Source organism: Pyrus communis, chromosome 16 (assembly GCF_041283825.1).
Source record: "Pyrus communis isolate YQ-2024b chromosome 16, ASM4128382v1, whole genome shotgun sequence".
NCBI lineage: Eukaryota > Viridiplantae > Streptophyta > Magnoliopsida > Rosales > Rosaceae > Pyrus > Pyrus communis.
Genome location: NC_142580.1, coordinates 6762554 through 6767977, shown reverse-complemented (window position 1 = coordinate 6767977; position 5424 = coordinate 6762554). Strand labels below are relative to the sequence as shown.

Here is a 5424-nt window from a genome sequence, read left to right as displayed (position 1 = left end):
TGAGTGAGACTCTGAGTGAGTGAAACCTAATTGGGATGGGATCCCATACTCTGCAACTCGGTGAAGCTCATTTGTCAACTTATTATATCATGACTTGTGTGTATATTAATTAATTGTATATATACAATTAATTAATAGGTAAATTACACTTTACCACCTCAAGTTTGGGATGAATTTCAATTCCTTACAACATCTTTAAAGCATTTCACTTGCATACCTCAAGTACTATTTTATTTCAATATAATACATCCGTTACGTTTTCCATCCATTGATCTGTTAAGTGGTGACGTGGCTGCTACATTTATGCCACGTGGCTGCCAGATGTGCATCACGTGGCAAAAAAAAATATTTTTTTAACTTTTTTCTAAAAGTTAACTTTTTTTAACTTTTTTACCTTTGTGCAAGTGTTGTGAGGTGGTTGTTATACAAGTGGATAGTGGTTTTGGGAAAGCAGTTTCAGGAAGTTCCAGTCCTTGTATTCGAGACTGGGGATACTGGAAAGCAGTTTCAGGAAGTTCCAGTCCTTGTATTCGAGACTGGGGATACTGGAAAGTGGAAACACAAATTATTTTATTTTCCAAATTTTAAAAATTTCGTCATGATTACGTCACACCGACTAATGTTAGGCTTGGTGGCTGGGAGACTGGAAACACAAATTTGGATTATTTTCCAAAGGAGGCAGGTCGTCTTCCCTATTACTTGGATGTCTTCTCATTCCTTCTTATCGATCACGGTTAAATCATGTCATTATTTTATATTAATTTTTTTTATAGAGATAATAAGATAAAAAATAATAAAAATATAAAATGTTGACGTGATTTAACTATGATCGTACAAATAAAAAGAACACCCAAACAAAATAGCAGACAACTTATCTCCTTTTCCACATTTTAAACTTTCGGCGCAATTACGTCACATCGACTAATGTTAGACTTGGAGGCTGGGAGACTGGAAACACAAATTATTTTATTTTCCAAATTTTAAATTTCAGCTAAACTTGGAGGCTGAGGTAAGAAACTCGGTAATCCCCAAGGGTAGGAAAACTCGGTGATGGATGATTTAAATAAATGCTGATAGTCCAGATTGTTATTAATTATTGAAACTAAATGTCGACGTAGTTTAATCGTGTCTTATCGTGTATGTCTTCCATCAAATTCACTAAATATATTAATTCAGAATTTTGAAATTTGATACAATAGTTAAATTTATTATAACTTTTAAAAATATCCTTATTTTAGTAATTAAATCAAATTTTAAAAATCAAAATTGATGAATTTGGTGAAAAATATCTGAAGAGTATTCCTTTCTCTTTTACGGAAATTAGTTGCATCTTGCATGATCCTGATATTTTATTGGTCGACGAGGAAAAAGGAGAGTTAGGACAGACTCAGAGCGCTGGTCACTTTTCAAACACTAGGAGGTTAAATAGTACAAAAATAACATAAAAATCTTTGCACCGAGCCTGTCAGTCTAACAAAATCAAAATCACCAACCTCTTTGTGTTACTGTATGGAATCTTCACATATTAATGTAAACGATGAGTCTTGTCGTATATCTATCACCTTGTAAATAAAACATTTATGTACATAATTGAACCGTTCGATGATGGATGCAAAGCGGCAAAAAGGGCACACACATGACATCAGCCTAATGATAATTAAGTTTAATGCTACACTTATCATTTATTTGTATCATCATTTAAATAGAAGTATGATCTATCAACGCATGTAAGTCATATCTCTATTTAGAAAAATGATACAATATGTGGTAAGAGTAGCATGTTTAGACAACTAAAAATGAAAAGAGAAAATGTAGGAAAGACAAATCAAATAGGTTGATAAATTAAAGGGTGTTGTATGTCTATTTGACTGAAGAATTATAGAGAGATTAAGGGGTATATGCAATTGGAAATTTGAGAAATTTTAATAGATTTATAAAACCATAAATTTTTATGAAGTTTAATTAATTCATAGAGATCCATATAAAATTTTGAATCAATTCCCTCAAAATCTTATAGAGAGATGTGAGATTTCTGAATGCTTAAAATATTCTTATTAATCTAATGTAAATGAAGAACATGGTTTTCTTTCTAGCTGAGCTCGGAATCCTGCATATCATTGTGTACTCCCCATCCATGGTATCTGCTGCTGCTGTCTATGCTGCGCGTTATACGGTCAATAAAATTCATGTCTGGATTGAAACTTACTGGCAACTTTGAAGGACACAGTTGAGGTAAATTACATTTGGAATCTGTATGTTTAGCGGATTGGTGAAACAGATGTGTATAATTAGTAATTCGGGTATGTTATTTGAAGCACCACACTGGCTACTATGAAGAATAGTTGTATTAAGGATATTTCACATCAACTTTTGATTATAATTATTGTAAATTTAAAAGGATGTTTATAATTCTCTATGGAATCTAAATTTTGATTATTTTGCCAAGTTTCCTAATAATTTCCTTAAAAGAACCTGAACTCTCGTTTTTATGATAATTGTGTTTGTTTCTCGGGAAATGAGAGAAAATGGATGTGAAATTGCATCAAGATTCTTACTGAAACTAAATGCTGATAGTCCAGATTGTTATTAATTATTAATATTATTATCGTATGAGTTAATTAGATTTAAACGTTTTAAATTTGAATTTTTTTTATTAAACATTAATGTCTTTTAGAATTTTGATCAAGGCGCTTTGGTACGTTAGGCCACATTAGTATTTCTTATTTTTTAAATTAAAAAAAATAATTGTATTTTTTAAATTAAGATTTTACATATTGATCATTTCTAAATTTGTCCTTTTAATTAGTTGAGAGATTTTTTTTTTATCCGGCCATTTTTTTATTCATGTATTTTAGGAGTTGTGGATTCTTTTTTAGGAAATAATTTTGGTTTTCTTCGCTCAACATATTTATCAATTATCCCTTTTAATTTTTGTTTTCGTTCAAAACATTTTTTTATCCTAAAATTGAAAAAAAATAAATGAAATGATGGACGCTTAGATTTTTTTGTTTGTTTATTATTTAGGATACTTTTTGTTAGATAATTATTTTGTATACATTTGAATTTGTACATATTGTTGATTAGTGATAATGGTACGTTTATTGTTGGCTATCATATATTGGTTTTGTATTGATTGGTACGTTTATTTTTAATTTTTGGGTGTACATATCGTTGATTGGTACATTTAGTTTTAGCTTTTGGTATGTTTTGTTTTAGCTTTCAATACATTTAGTTTTAGCTTCCTGTACGTTTAGTTTTGTTCTCGTTGATTGATAGGTTTTTTTCACGATTTTGTTACAATTGTTTTTGTATACATTATGGATTGTACCATTTAGTATCATATGGGTACGATTAATATTATACATATCGTTGATTGGTACATTTACTCTTGTTCTTCAACTTTGTTTACTAGTACGTTTATTTCGGGTTTTAGTAGGTTTGTTTTCATACATATATTTTTTATTGGTATGTTTGTATTATTCTCGATGTTATTTTCTTATATGGATTACTACAAATATCTTAAATGGTATTTTATTTCTTCATTGAAAGGGAAAAAAAATCAAACAGCAGGGTATTTTATTCCTTTATAAATTGTAGATGATCTTTTTTTTTTTTTTTTTTGTATAATTATCTTTAGAGGGAATCAAAGGAGCTAGATTGTAGGAAATTTGTTCAATATCTCTGCATTTTTTTACTGACGTGAAGAATTTAGGCAATGGTAAGATCTGTAATTTTGGTACAAATAAAGGATAGTTATGATAGATGAGACTCCAATTTTGTAGGAAAAATGTTCAATTAAATCTCTAAAACCAACAAATGTTTAGTCTATAGAGTTGAAAACTCAAGCACTTATATGCAAAACGTCCTTTTTTTTGCTTAAATTTAAAGGAAAGCACTTTGAATGTCTCTAATTTTAGTTTTGTTCACTTTTCCTGTGACAGAGTTATGGAGCAAATGTGAATCAAAAGCTGTTTCGAGGCTATGCAACAACAGCAGCAATAAGGGAGGGACACTTAGAGATATTGGACGTGCTCATCAATGGTGGCGCGTCCCAGCAGGCCTCTGAGGAGGCCTTGTTGGAGGCAAGCTACTTGGGCAGGGCTAGGTCTGCCGAGATGCTCATGGGATCCGACATGATCTGCCCTCAGGCTGTTGTGCATGCTCTTGTTTCCGCTTCCTGCGTAGGCTTTGTTGATGTAGTTGACACTCTCAACTCATCAAGGTAACTTTTAATCATAGACTAATCAAAATTTCCATATGGGTTTACGTGTCAATTAGAGCTCGTCTGAGAATGCTTATGTAGGAATAACATCTGCTCATAAGGATTTTTAAGTTGTCATGCTTTTATCCGAGTCTACCTAAAACATGATCCTTGAACTCTGTCGACAACAAAAATAAGTGTGAAGTACAATCAAGGTTCCCATAATCAAAATCTCTGTGTTTTAATTGCTTGAAACATATAACTTTTTCTCCATGACAGTGATGCCATTTATTAGTGCCGGGTGCAATATCAACTCTTCGACAGAATCTGGAGAAACTACACTAATGATCTGTGCTAGATATAAACACCAGGAATGCCTTAAAATTCTGGCTTCAGACGGTGCTGATTTTGGCCTGGTGAATGCTACTGGTCATAGTGCAAGCTTATTGCAGAGTGAGTAAGGTGGGCTCTTAACTTCCGACAAGCAGTTGTTGATGTGATTCGATCTGGTGAAATTGTTCAATTAAAAGATACTTCAATATTTTCTCCTCGAATTCTTGCGACCCAAGCAAACTAAGTTGATGCTTTGAAGAAACTGATTGAGGGAGCAGACTTTGATCTCAATGAGCAAGATGAAAAGGGGATAACTCAGCTGCCATGATAGCTGCAGAGGGTGGTTACCTGGAAACTTTCAAATTGCTTACCGACGCTGGGGCTGATATGAACCTGCTCATAAACATGGTCAGACCGTAATGGAACAGTTTGAACAAATCAAAATGGCAAAGAATTTGAAAAGTTATTACTTAAGAATGCTGCACCACAAAAGGGATAGTCCTGTTGAGTTATGGTACGCCACATCAGGCAGCACAACACGGCAAAGTTGATTTAGTCTATACATTGATAAACAAGAGTTCCGATGTCATGTGCTCTTGATGCCGATGGATACACTACGTTGATGTTAGCAGCAACAGGAGGTCACGCTACGCTGTGCGAGCTTTTGATTTCTTTAGGATCTAGATGCGACAATACTAATGCAAGACACGAGAGCTCTCGCTTGCTAGGAAAAGTGGGATTAAAAATGATGCAGAGAACGTGCTATTGTACGAGCTTGCAAGAAGCCTTGTTCTTGGTGGGAGGCACGTAAAGAAGCACACAAAACAAAATGCGGTAGAGGATCTCCGCATCGAAAAAACCCAAAAATGGTGGGGGATGATCTACAGTAA

At 33.2% G+C, this 5424-nt stretch overlaps 1 pseudogene; it reads left to right on the top strand.

Annotated features, from left to right (window-relative positions):
- Positions 1-3715: 3715 nt before the first annotated feature.
- LOC148689887 (uncharacterized) lies at positions 3716-5424 on the top strand (annotated as a pseudogene).